The sequence below is a fragment of the Symphalangus syndactylus genome, chromosome X, assembly GCF_028878055.3.
Source record: "Symphalangus syndactylus isolate Jambi chromosome X, NHGRI_mSymSyn1-v2.1_pri, whole genome shotgun sequence".
Classification (NCBI taxonomy): domain Eukaryota; kingdom Metazoa; phylum Chordata; class Mammalia; order Primates; family Hylobatidae; genus Symphalangus; species Symphalangus syndactylus.
The window spans coordinates 57,131,999-57,147,095 of NC_072447.2; the positions used below are offsets into that span (position 1 = coordinate 57,131,999).

At 37.8% G+C, this 15,097-nt stretch overlaps 1 long non-coding RNA gene across 1 annotated transcript in view; it reads left to right on the forward strand.

Annotated features, from left to right (window-relative positions):
• LOC134736055 (uncharacterized) overlaps positions 1 to 14,469 on the forward strand; it is a 141,718-nt gene extending 127,249 nt beyond the window's left edge. Inside the window, exon 2 of the long non-coding RNA XR_010119759.1 lies at positions 14,141 to 14,469. This is a non-coding gene — a long non-coding RNA (uncharacterized lncRNA). The remainder of the gene's footprint in view (positions 1 to 14,140) is intronic.
• The last annotated feature ends 628 nt before the right edge of the window (positions 14,470 to 15,097 follow it).

The window sequence follows — 15,097 nt, forward strand, 5'->3', positions numbered from 1 at the left end:
CTAACATCATAATGACAGGATCAGATTCACACATAACAATATTCACGTTAAATGTAAATGGGCTAAATGCTCCAATCAAAAGACACAGACTGGCAAACTGGATAAGGAGTCAGGACCCATCAGTGTGCTGTATTCAGGAAACCCATCTCACGTGCAGAGACACACACAGACTCAAAATAAAGGGATGGAGGAAGATCTATCAAGCAACTGGAAAACAAAAAAAGGCAGGGGTTGCAATCCTAGTCTCTGATAAAATAGACTTTAAACCAACAAAGATCAAAAGAGACAAAGAAGGCCATTACATAATGGTAAAGGGATCAATTCAACAAGAAGAGCTAACTATCCTAAATATATATGCACCCAACACAGGAGCACCCAGATTCATAAAGCAAGTCCTCAGTGACCTACAAAGGGAGTTAAACTCCCACACAATAATAATGGGAGATTTTAACACCCCACTGTCAACATTAGACAGATCAACGAGACAGAAAGTTAACAAGGATATCCAGGAATTGAACTCAGCTCTACATAAAGTGGACCTAATAGACATCTACAGAACTCTCCACCCCAAGTCAACAGAATATACATTTTTTTCAGCACCACACCACACCTATTCCAAAATTGACCACATAGTTGGAAGTAAAGCTCTCCTCAGCAAATGTAAAAGAACAGAAATTATAACAAACTGTCTCTCAGACCACAGTGCAATCAAACTAGAACTCAGGATTAAGAAACTCACTCAAAACCGCTCAACTACATGGAAACTGAACAACCTGCTCCTGAATGACTATTGGGTACATAATGAAATGAAGGCAGAAATAAAGATGTTCTTTGAAACCAACGAGAACAAAGACACAAGACACCAGAATCTCTGGGACACATTCAAAGCAGTGTGTAGAGGGAAATTTATAGCACTAAATGCCCACAAGAGAAAGCAGGAAAGATCCAAAATTGACACCCTAACATCACAATTAAAAGAACTAGAAATGCAAGAGCAAACACATTCAAAAGCTAGCAGAAGGCTAGAAATAACTAAAATCAGAGCAGAACTGAAGGAAATAGAGACACAAAAAACCCTTCAAAACATTAATGAATCCAGGAGCTGGTTTTTTGAAAAGATCAACAAAATTGATAGACCGCTAGCAAGACTAATAAAGAAGAAAAGAGAGAAGAATCAAATAGATGCAATAAAAAACGAAAAAGGGGATATCACCACCGATCCCACAGAAATACAATCTACTGTCAGAGAATACTACAAACACCTCTATGCAAATAAACTAGAAAATCTAGAAGAAATGGATAAATTCCTTGACAAATACACCCTCCCAAGGCTAAACCAGGAAGAAGTTGAATCTCTGAAAAGACCAATAACAGGTTCTGAAATTGTGGCAATAATCAATAGCTTACCAACCAAAAAGAGTCCAGGACCTGATGGATTCACAGCTGAATTCTACCAGAGGTACAAGGAGGAACTGATACCATTCCTTCTGAAACTATTCCAATCGATAGAAAAAGAGGGAATCCTCCCTAACACATTTTACGAAGCCAGCATCGTCCTGATACCAAAACCTGGCAGAGACATAACCAAAAAAGAGAATTTCAGACCAATATCCTTGATGAACATTGATGCAAAAATCCTCAATAAAATACTGGCAAACCGAATCCAGCAGCACATCAAAAAGCTTATCCACCATGATCAAGTGGGCTTCATCCCTGGGATGCAAGGCTGGTTCAACATACGCAAATCAATAAATGTAATCCAGCATATAAACAGAACCAAAGACAAAAACCACATGATTATCTCAATAGATGCAGAAAAGGCCTTTGACAAAATTCAACAACCCTTCATGCTAAAAACTCTCAATAAATTAGGTATTGATGGGACGTATCTCAAAATAATAAGAGCTATCTACGACAAACCCACAGCCAATATCATACTGAATGGGCAAAAACTGGAAGCATTCCCTCTGAAAACTGGCACAAGACAGGGATGCCCTCTCTCACCGCTCCTATTCAACATAGTGCTGGAAGTTCTGGCCAGAGCAATCAGGCAGGAGAAGGAAATAAAGGGTATTCAATTAGGAAAAGAGGAAGTCATATTGTCCCTGTTTGCAGATGACATGATTGTATATCTAGAAAACCCCACTGTCTCAGCCCAAAATCTCCTTAAGCTGATTAGCAACTTCAGCAAAGTCTCAGGATACAAAATTAATGTACAAAAATCACAAGCATTCTTGTACACCAATAACAGACAAACAGAGAGCCAAATCATGAGTGAACTCCCATTCACAATTGCTTCAAAAAGAATAAAATACCTAGGAATCCAACTTACAAGGGATGTGAAGGACCTCTTCAAGGAGAACTACAAACCACTGCTCAATGAAATAAAAGAGAATACAAACAAATGGAAGAACATTCCATGCTCATGGGTTGGAAGAATCAATATCGTGAAAATGGCCATACTGCCCAAGGTAATTTATAGATTCAATGCCATCCCCATCAAGCTACCAATGACTTTCTTCACAGAATTGGAAAAAACTACTTTAAAGTTCATATGGAACCAAAAAAGAGCCCGCATCGCCAGGTCAATCCTAAGCCAAAAGAACAAAGCTGGAGGCATCACGCTACCCGACTTCAAACTATACTACAAGGCTACAGTAACCAAAACAGCATGGTACTGGTACCACAACAGAGACATAGATCAATGGAACAGAACAGAGCCCTCAGAAATGATGCCGCATATCTACAACTATCTGATCTTTGACAAACCTGACAAAAACAAGAAATGGGGAAAGGATTCCCTATTTAATAAATGGTGCTGGGAAAACTGGCTAGCCATATGTAGAAAGCTGAAACTGGATCCCTTCCTTACACCTTATACAAAAATTAATTCAAGATGGATTAAATACTTAAATGTTAGACCTAAAACCGTTAAAATCCTACAAGAAAACCTAAGCAATACCATTCAGGACATAGGCGTGGGCAAGGACTTCATGTCTAAAACACCAAAAGCAATGGCAACAAAAGCCAAAATTGACAAATGGGATCTCATTAAACTAAAGAGCTTCTGCACAGCAAAAGAAACTACCATCAGAGTGAACAGGCAACCTACAGAATGGGAGAAAATTTTTGCAACCTACTCATCTGACAAAGGGCTAATATCCAGAATCTACAATGAACTCAAACAAATTTACAAGAAAAAAACAAACAACCCCATCAAAAAGTGGGCAGAGGACATGAACAGACACTTCTCAAAAGAAGACATTTATGCAGCCAAAAAACACATGAAGAAATGCGCATCATCACTGGCCATCAGAGAAATGCAAATCAAAACCACAGTGAGATACCATCTCACACCAGTTAGAATGGCCATCATTAAAAAATCAGGAAACAACAGGTGCTGGAGAGGATGTGGAGAAATAGGAACACTTTTACACTGTTGATGGGACTGTAAACTAGTTCAACCATTGTGGAAGTCAGTGTGGCGATTCCTCAGGGATCTCGAACTAGAAATACCATTTGACCCAGCCATCCCATTACTGGGTATATACCCAAAGGACTATAAATCATGCTGCTATAAAGACACATGCACACGTATGTTTATTGCGGCACTATTCACAATAGCGAAGAGTTGGAACCAACCCAAATGTCCAACAACGATAGACTGGATTAAGAAAATGTGGCACATATACACCATGGAATACTATGCAGCCATAAAAAATGATGAGTTCGTGTCCTTTGTAGGCACATGGATGAAACTGGAAAACATCATTCTCAGTAAACTATCACAAGGACAAAAAACCAAACACCGCATGTTCTCACTCATAGGTGGGAATTGAACAATGAGAACTCATGGACACAAGAAGGGGAACATCACACTCCGGGGACTGTTGTGGGGTGGGGGGAGGGGGGAGGGACAGCATTAGGAGATACACCTAATGCTAAATGACGAGTTGATGGGTGCAGGAAATCAACATGGCACATAGATACATATGTAACAAACCTGCACATTGTGCACATGTACCCTAAAACCCTAAAGTATAATAAAAAAAATAAAAATAAAAAAATAAAAGTGCTATGAACATTCATGTACAGGTTTTTGTGTGGACATAAATTTTCATTTATCTGAAATAAATGTTTGTTGGCCACATGAATATCTTATCTTTGAGAAGTGCCTGTACGTGTCCTTTGCCTGCTTTTTAATGAGGTCGTTTGTTTTTTTCTTGTAATATCCAGGATCTACAAGGAACTTAAACAAAATTACAAGATAGATAGATTGTAAAAATTTTCTCCCACTCTCTAGGTTGCCTGTTCATTCTGATGATAGTTTCTTTTGCTGTACAGAAGCTCCTTAATTAGACCCCATTTGTCAATTTTTGCTTTTGTTGCATTTGCTTTTGGTGATTTCATCATGAAATCTTTGCCCATGCCTATGTCCTGAATGAAACTGCCTAGATTTTCTTCTAGGGTTTTTATAGTTTTGGGTTTTACATTTAAGTCTTTAATCCATCTTGAGTTAATTTTTGTATAAGGTGTAAGGAAGGGGTCCAGTATCAATTTTCTGCATATGGCTGACCCACTCTCCCAGCACTATTTATTAAATAAGAAATCCTTTCCCTTGTTGCTTGTTTTGTCAGGTTTGTTGAAGATCACTTGGTTGTAGATGTGCAGTCTTATTTCTGAGTTTTCTATTCTGTTCCATTTGTCTATGTGACTGTTTTTGTACCAGTACCATGCAGTTTGGGTTACTTAGCCTTGTGATATAGTTTAAAGTCAGACAGTGTGATGCCTCCAATGCTAAGCAAAAAGAACAAAGCTGGAGGCATCATGCTACCCAACTTCGAAAAGATTATCTTTCCTCCATTGAATTGCCTTTGTACCCTTGTCAAAAATCAGTTGGTCATACTTGTATAGAGCAGTTCTGGGCTTTCTATTCTGTTCCAGTGATCTATGTATCTATTCTTCTACCTGTACAACACTAATACCAATTGTTCTTTGTATCTATCTCTACACCAATATCATACTAATATATAGCTAGAGTGTTCACACATAAATACTCTAGCTATAAATCAGGCCTAAATGTTAGGTAGAGCACTTTCTCATAGTTTGTTCTTCAAGATGATGTTGGCTATACTTGAGCCTGTGCCTCTCCATGTAAGTCTTGGAACAAGCTTAAATATGTCTACGAAAACTTGCTGGGCTTTTGACAGGAATTGCATTAAAACCTATAGATCAATTTGGGGAAAATTACCATCTCTACTATGTTGAATCTTCCAAACTATGAACATGTTATATCTTTCGGTTTAAGCCATCTTTGATTTTTGTCATCAGCCTTTTGTAATTTTCAGTATACAGATGATTGACGTATTTTGTTAAGTTTATACCTGAGTATTTCACTTTATTTAGATTATAGATGGTATTGTGTTTATAATTTTGGTTTTCACATGTTCACTTTTAGATGTACAAATATAATTAATTGTTACATGTTGATCTTGTATCCTGAAAAATTGTTAAATCTATTTTCTAGTTCTAGGAGTACTTTTGTAGATTTTTGGCATTTTCTATGTAAACAATCATGTGATCTGCAAATAGGGATAGTTTTATTTCCTCCTTTACAATCTGTATGCCTTTTATTTTATTGTCTCTCCTATTGCTCCTGCCAGAACTTTTAGTACTACACTGAATAACAGCAGTGTGACTGGACACCTTTGCCTTGTTTCTCATCTTAGAAGAAATAATTTAGTCCTTTATTCTTTTTCTTATTAGTTCACTTTTTAAGAAAAACTTTTTTTTTTGTATTTTTTGTTTGTTTGTTTTTTCTCTAAGACAGAGTCTTGCTCTGTTGCCCAGGCTGGAGTGCAGTGGTGCGATCTCAGCTCACTGCAACCTCCACAACAAAGTTGAAAAGATAGTACAGAGAGGTACATCCTTCCTTCAGTTTTCTCCATTGGTGTTATCCTACTTAACTCTAGTACAATATTAAAACTAGGAAATTGACATTGGTACAATGTGAATATATAGCTCTATGCCATTTTGTCATATGTGTAGATTGATATAACCACTTCAATTAAGATACAGAAGTAATCCATTGCTACAATGATCTCCCTCTTTCTACCCATATATAATCACTCTTCCCCCTCCATTTCCTCCTCCCATCCTTAACCCCTGGAAACTTCTCCTCTTTTCTATATCTCTATAATTATGTTATTTCAAGAATGTTACATAAATGGTATCATACAATGTATAGTGCTTTGAGATTTAGCCTTTTACTGTTAAGTGTCATTTTAGTTATGCATTTTTTTTTTTGGTAGATTTTGTTGTCAAGCTCAGGAAGTTCCCCTCTATTCCTACTTTGTGAGAGTTCTTATCACGAGTGAGTGTTGGATTTTGTCAAATGCTTTATCTGCATCAATGAGTAGGATCATGTGATTTTTTTAGCTTGTTAATATGGTGGATTACATTGATTTTCAAATATTGAGCCAGCCTTGTGTTCCTGGAATGAGCCTTTCTTGGTTATGGTGTATAATTCTTTAGATATATTGCTGAAATCAATAGATTTGACTAGAGTAAAGCAGTTATTACGTAAAAGTTGTCTGTCTTGCCAGGCTTCATTTTTCTGTTCATTTAGCTAGAGAGAAAAAAGGCTTTACTTAGGACTTTTTCTTTTCTATGCCAATTGCTGTTTCTGGGTTGCTAGCTTCTCCAATACTCATTCTGGGGTCTACAAGGGAAAAAAGAAAACCCAGGGAACTAATTGCCATGTTGTTCCTGAGACCCGAAAGTCTGTTCGGTCTTTGTCTTTCCATGTTTCAGAGTCTTCTTGTGTTTGTTTTATCCATAATGTCCAAGTTTTTAGCTGTACTTAGCCATAGAAATAGGGAAAAGTACATCTATTCCATCTTCCTAGAATGAGTATATAATACATTACTTTTTAAAATATTTTACTTTAGGCCGGGCGCGGTGGCTCACGCTTGTAATCCCAGCACTTTGGGAGGCCGAGGCGGGCGGATCACGAGGTCAGGAGATCGAGACCACGGTGAAACCCCATCTCTACTAAAAAAACACAAAAAATTAGCCGGGCGTGGTGGCGGGCGCCTGTCGTCCCAGCTACTTGGAGAGGCTGAGGCAGGAGAATGGCGTGAACCCGGGAGGCGGAGGTTGCAGTGAGCCGAGATCGCGCCACTGCACTCCAGCCTGGGTGACAGAGCGAGACTCCGTCTAAAATATTTTACTTTAAAATAGTTTTAGACTTAGAAAAATATGCAATAGTACAAATAGTTATCATATGCCTACACATAGTTTCCCATCCTATTAAAATTTTATATCATTATGGTACATTTACCACAATTAATTTACCAATATTGATACATTATTATTAACTAAAGTTGGCACATTATTCAGATTTCCTCAATTTTTCAATTCCAAAATTTCCTCAAATTTTGCCCAATGTCCTCTTTTTGTTCCTATTCCAAACACCATATCACATCTAGTCAACATATTTCCTTAGACTCCTCTTACTGTGAAAGTTTCTCAGTCTTTGTTTTCAATGACCTTGACAGTTGTAGGGAGGGCTAAACAGATATTTTGTAGAATGCACCCCAAGGTATCTTAGTATTTTTCTGATTTTTTTTTATCATTATACTGGGTTTGTAGGATTTTCAGAAGAATGCTGCAAAGATAAAGTGCCAATCTCATCATATCATATCAAGGGCACATGCTGTCAAAGTGAATTATCACTGATGATGCTGATCTTGATCTCCTGGCTGAAGTAGTGTTTGTCATATTTCTCCACTGTAAAGTTACCCTGTTTTCCCCTCTCATATGGTAATCTTTGGAAGGAAGTCACTATGCACATCCCACACCTAAGAGTAGGGAGTTATATCTACATCACTAAGGGCAGAATATTTACACACAGAGTATCTTCTGCGTGAGAGATTTATTTATTCTTCCCCATTTGTTTGTTTATTTAATCATTTATATCATAATGGACCCAGGGATACCTGTTTTATACTTTGGTCTATAATTTAACACTATTTTATTTCCTTTGTTGCTCAAACTGGTCCAGCTTTTGCCATTAAGAATTCTTTCAGTTGCTCCTGTATCACACTGATATACTCCCATCATTGTGTGTGATTGTGTTTGTTAACACTTCCTTACTTTCTATCACTATAAGATGCTCCAGACTCATCTTGTATATTTCCTGCCCCAGTCCTAGAAACAGCCATTTTTCCAAGGAATACTGGTTCTTTTGGTTGGAGAATGGTATTAGAAACCAAGATCTTTGTTCTAAATGTGCTTGTTGATATTGGGGTGTTGTTATTTCTAGATGCTGTCACTGACAGAATAAGGAAATATATGTGTGTATACCAACCCATATGTATACAGACACATAAAACAATGGAACATAATAGAGAGCCCAGAAATAAGCACATACATATATGGTCAATTAATTTTCAACAAGGGTGCCAAGAGTACACAAAGTAGAAAGGACAGTTTCTTCAACAAATAGTGTTGAAAAAACTGGATCTCCACAGGCAGAATAATGAAATTGGATCTTTACCTTACACTATACACAAAATCAACTCAGAATGGACTAATGACTTAAACATAATACCTGAAACCACAAACTCTTAGAAGGAAACATAGGGGAAAAGCTCCTTGACATTAGTCTTGACAATAGTTTTTTGAATATGATTCCAAAAGCACAAGCAACAAAAGCAAAAATAGACACATGGAATTACATCAAATTAAAAAAACTTCAGCACAGCAGAATAAACAATCAACAAAGTAAAGAGAAAATCTATAGATCGAGAGTATATATTTACAAACCATACATCTGGAAAGAGGTTAACATCCAAAATATATAAGAAACTCAAACAACTCAATAGTAAGAAAACAATCTGATTTTGAAATGGGCAAAGAACTCTGTCTTAGTTCATTTTGTGCTGCTATAATAATACCACAGACTACTTTATAATGAACAGAACTTTGCTAGGAAGCCCAAGATTGAGGCCAGCATGTGGTGAGGCCCTTCTTGCTGTATCATCCCATGGTGGAGGAGCAGAGAGGGTAAGAGAGAGAGAGCAAGAGGGGGCCAAATTTATCCTTTTTAAGGAACCCACTCCTGCAATCCCTTCACTCTGTACTCCTGGCCTAATTACCTCTCATTAGGCTCCACTCCCAACACTGTTACATTGGGGATTAAGTTTTCAACACACGTTTTTTGGAGGACACATTCAAACCACAGCAGACCTGAACAGATATTTCACCAAAGAAGTCATACAAATGGCCAACGGGTATATGAAAAAATGCTCAATATCACTAATCATCAGGGAAATGCAAATCAAAACCGTAATATCACTTCACACTTGTTAGGATGGCTATCAAAAAACAAAAGATAACAGGTGTTGGGGAAAATGTGGAGAAAAGGGAACCCTTATACCCTGTTAGAGGGAATGTAAATTAGTACAAACATCATGGAAAACAGTACAGAAGGCCCTCAAAAAATTAAAAATAGACCTACCATACAATCCAGGAATCCTACTTCTAAATATATCGCCGAAAGTATTGAAATCAGGATCTCATGGAGATATCTGCACTCCCATGTTCACTGCAGTATTATTTACAATAGCCAAGATATGTAACAACCTAAATGCCCACCAAGAGACAAATTCATGAAGTAATTATTGTGTATACATAAAATGGAATATTATGCCACCTTAAAAAAGAGAGAATCCTGACATTTGTGACAACATGGACAGTGCTGGAGAACATTATGCTAAATGAAATAAGCCAGACACAGGAAGAAAAATACTGCATGATCTCACTTATATGTGGACTCTTAAATAGTCAAACTCATAAAAGCAGAAAGTAGAACGGCAGTTGCCAGGCACTTAAGGAAGGGGGAAATGGGGAGGTGATGTTCAAAAGGTGCAAAGTTTCAGTTATGCAGAATGAGTACGTTTGGAGATCTACACAGCATAGTGCTTATCGCTAACAATACTGTATCGCATGCTTAAAATTTGCTAAGAGGGTAGATCTTATGCTAAGTGTTCTTACCAAAAAAGAAGAAAAAATATAATAATAAAGAGAGTAAGGAAATTTTGGGAGGTGATGGATATGCTTATGGCCTTGATGATGATGATAGTTTCACAGGTATATACTTATCCTCAAACTCATTGAGGTGTATACATTAAAAATGTGCAGCATTTTATATGTCAATCCTACCTTAATAAAGTGGTTTTTTAAAAAGAAAGAAAAGATAAAAGCCTTGAAAATCCTATACAAGTAAATTTCTTAAGTGCAAGCACTTTAGTGAGTTCAGGAATTGCTCTAATGTCCACTATTAGGAATTAACTGGGGTACTTACAAAGGCAGGTAAAGAAGCTGCAAAGACATTTTCCTTTACGTTCATAGAAAATTATGAAGGAAGCTCCATCTTGGATGAAATTTTTTATTTTGATGAAACAACTCTCTAGGATCCGTCTTAAAGGGGGAAACATAAAGCTCTGTGTTTTAGAGTGCAAACGTTTGGCTAATTGTGACGCTGGAGTGCGAATATCTGTGCAGATTTCCCCACACCAGTATTTTATTAGTCTCACATACATGTTTGTTGGTGCTCTGATTAATACTTGACATAAGTCTTGAGTGATATGCCTCAAACCTATTTTTAAGGCACAGATTTAAACATATAGTGTAACAGAAGAAAAATCATGTATTACAGTTTAGTGTTGACTTCTCTGATACCAAATCACTGAATTGTGAGTATTTCCTTTCCAGGCAAATATTTTATCTCATTCACATTTGTAACCTCAACCTATAGTACAGTGTCTGCTCGATGGTTAAATATACATTATAATGTAATTTGGCACCTCCACCTGATTTCCTTTGGGTCTTACTGAGTTCTTAGCCCCTGGGCATGCCTTTTTCTTCTCCAACCACTCATCTTCACATCCTGGTGGAGTAAGGTGGCCTTCTGCCTTGACATCCTTGAGATCTACCCATCAGTAATTCAAAATCAAAAATTTCATACACACCTGCCAATTAATAATTGATTTGGTTCAATATTTTCATGGCAGGCACTACTTCTGTATTCTGTTTGCTGTCAGGTTCAGTGATGGTTGTGAGAATGCCTAATTTGTGGTGTCTGCCCTCTTGAAATTGTTCTTATTCTGAGATGGAATTCCTTTCAGCCTGAACAACCAGCTATAATAACTTGCACTTGAAGAACACTTAAGTTTCCAATGCATCTTCCCATGTGTTATCTCTAAATGCTCCAAATGAGCAAATACTATCCCAGTCTTCAAAGAAGCTCCAGAAAACTTCAATTTCTTAGGAAGCTTAGGTTCTATTCCCACATCTGCCCTTATTTCTAAATTTTGACTCCTCTGATACAGTGGCTGTATGGTGCACATAATGTAACTATGCCATGAATTGATCTCCTATTTAAAAAACCTCATTCACATATAGAAATAACAATTTTTATAAGCACAAGATAAAACAAACTCATTTTTATGTAAAAGAAGAGTTTATTTAGAAGGTAGTTGATGATTTTTAGATATTCTCCATGAACCATCTTGATTTTAGAAATTGTTAAAGTGAGAGTCAAACTTTATAAAGCAAACACATGACTTATTGCTCAAAGCTTACTATCTGCTAGATATGGTATCTATCCCAGAGTTAGAAATCTGACTGACACATCCTTTGCAAGCTCTGACTGAGAACTGAGGATAGGTGATTCAGGGCTTGTAACCTGAGCATTTCAACCCACCTGTTAAGTAGAATATAAAATGAAGCCTGGAGAAAGCTGGGCTATTCAGTCAGTCGCCTGGTAATTTTATATATTGAGAACAAAATAACATGAGTCAGTTTAACTATATATATGTACTAACACCATGATGGGCAGAAGAGTGCAAACAGATTCTTGCTGAAGACAGAGGAAATTGTGAAAATATGAAAGTACCAATAATAAGGGATAGATAGATTGATGCTGAGGCCTGATCTTCATCAAACCAGATCTCTTTGGGTACGTGTTTTGATGGAACTTCCCAAGGAAGACCTTTCATTTCAGTATAAAGAGCACCAACTACTAGATCCTTCTGATTGGGTCTCTCAGACACTATCGATTATAAGATATATTTTGCATTTGATAACATATCTGAGAAAATAAAAAACATTTCCTTAAAGGCACACATTGCTTTTAAAAGGCATAATGACTTACAAACTTTAAAAGGTAAAAAAGTGACCACTGATAATTGAAAAAAATCTCAGTTGAGTTTGTTGAATAAATGGTTGAATGAATATTGGCTTTGATGAATAAAACTTCAAAGGGCTCTGATTCTCATCTCTTTTGTATTGGTTAAACACCAGGAAATGAATCCTTGAGCCACAGTTTCCTTCTAAAACCATGCATCTTTTGATGAAGATGTTCAGAGGAATATATGAAATTTCAGTCTTTGGGAAGCACAGGTGCCAGGGAGCTCTGAGAGGCTCAGCAACAAGAACTCATGCTCAGTTCTTGCTTAGCATCAACTTCGTGACTCAGCTCTGGACACCTCTCATCCTTGTGTCATTGTTCCCAAGCTGAAGATCACAGGAGATCCAAATTCATCCAGCTTAGCCCATGGGTGTACCCCTAGGGTGGGAGGAGTTGAGCTAGTAGAAAGAAAAATCCCACCAGCCTCATCTCCAATGGCAGGGGTGGGGAGAGAAATTTCCAAAGAAAAAGTAAAGCAATGTTGTACCAAAATGAAATGGAAATTCAGCCTTAGGGAAAATTAGAAAAACTTGCCCCTTTGTGTGAGTATAGTAGAAAAGGACACCTTTTCTCCATTCCAGAGGCAGAAAATTCAATTCCCACCTAACCCTCCTTAGGGGCCATTTTTGTGCAGTGGACAAACTGTACATGTGTAGACAGTGGCCATAAGGGGGAAGAGATGTCAGATGTTTGCTACTTATGGATGCTCAGTGAAGTAACTTTGATTAAGAAACCTAGTATTTCCCTACCATTTGACCTAGCAATCCCTTTACTGGGTATATACCCAAAGGATTTTAAATCATTCTACTATAAAGACTCATGCACACATATGTTTATTGCTGCACTATTCACAATAGCAAAGACTTGGAACAAACCCAAATGTCCATCAATGATAGACTGGATAAAGAAAATGTGGCGGCCAGCTGCGGTGGCTCATGCCAGTAATCTCAGAACTTTGGGAGGCTGAGGCGGGCAGGTCACAAGGTCAGGAGATTGAGACCATCCTGGCTAACATGGTGAAAACCCGTCTCTACTAAAAATACAAAAAATTAGCTGGGCATGGTGGCGGGTGCCTGTAGTCCCAGCTACTTGGGAGGCTGAGGCAGGAGAATGGTGTAAACCTGGGAGCCAGAGCTTGCAGTGAGCCGAGGTCGTGCCACTGCACTCCAGCCTGGGAGACAAAGCTAGACTCCATCTCAAAAAAAGAAAAAAAAAAGAAAACAAAAGAAAACAAAATGTGGCACATATAAACCATGGAATACTATGCAGCCATAAAAAAGGATGAGTTCGTGTCCTTTGCAGGAACATGGATGAAGCTGGAAACCATCATTCTCAGCAAACTAACACAAGAACAGAAAACCAAACACTGCATGTTCTCACTCATAAGTGGGAGCTGAACAATGAGAACCCATGGACACAGGGAGGGGAACATCACACACCAGGGCCTGTTGGTGGGTGGGGGGCTAGGGGAGGGACAGCATTAGGAGAAACACCTAATGTAGGTGACCGGTTGATGAGTGCAGCAAACCACCATGGCACATGTATCCCTAAGTAACAAAAACTGCATGTTCTGCACATGTACGCCAGAACTTAAAGTATATAAAAAATAAAAATAAAAATAAAGAAACCTAGTATTTCACTAAGTACCAATTGTCTCAAATACTGCATTGTTCATTCAGAGTCCCTCAATACCCAATTCACTCTGGCCGTGCATTTATGTATCTTGAATTGCGTCAGATACATTTTCCCTTTAATCTTTGAAAACATCTGGGGATCCGAGTTACTATCCACTCATACTCCTGGACCATAATTCAGATTAACTTCCTGTGATCCTGGAACCTTTTTAATCTTTTTTTTTTTTTTTTTTTTTTTTTTTTTTTTCAGATTTCTTCCAGAGCCAGTGTCACCAAAGTATATACTTAGATATGACAAACCAGGGGTTCCTGCCACAGTTTTGCCACTGTGCCTGCTCCTCAGCCACTTCATTCCATGTAGCCATTTTAACCAGGGCATCACTGACCAAGGCTTGACAATTATGAGAAGAACAGAAGATCCTGTGAAGCCATTATTAGCTCTTGATTCAATGGCAACAGCCCTTTTTTTCCATTTGGACTAACACAGTTGTAAAACCTTGGGCAAGTAGTTCAATGTGCCTGGACCTCAGTTTCCCTCAACTATGCAACACAATTAATAAATCCTACCTCTCAAAAGCAGATTGTTCTAAATATTTACTGAGATTATGTATATGGGCCTGAGGGATCTCTAGTGAAACTCACTGGCTTCCCCTCAGTTTTTGCTTGTGTGCCTGTGTAGAAAGATTCTCTTTCTACAATCTCTTCTGTCTACACCATATAGAATGTCCTTTCCTTTTACAGATTTGCTGGCATCCAATGTCACAATTCCACATACTCTCATTAGAACACTAGAAGCTTTAATAGATTTTTAAAGAGGATAAAAAAGAGCAAAGATTTCTTATAACATTCAGGTAGGCAAAGAAGGTACCACTCAGCCAGTATATATGTCTCCCCAATGCTGCTTTCTGTCACTGTCACATATTCGAGCAAAGTCAGGAATCTGACTTTCAAAAGATAGCTAGAGAAGAAAATAAGAGTTCTGTTGCCAGAGAGGAAATAAAACACCTGTATGTCCCAATCAGGCATTGCCAAGAGTTTTTTGGCATTTAGTTTTATAATGCCTGTGAAATTAATGGGTGCCCTTCAAAATAGTCTCTCTCTTTATCCCTTATATAGCCATGCCCATGTCATTGTCCAGTTTCAGCAGGTTCTAGATCATTTCTAATTACTTGCTAAGCAAGGAGGAGAAGCATAAATCAACCATTTG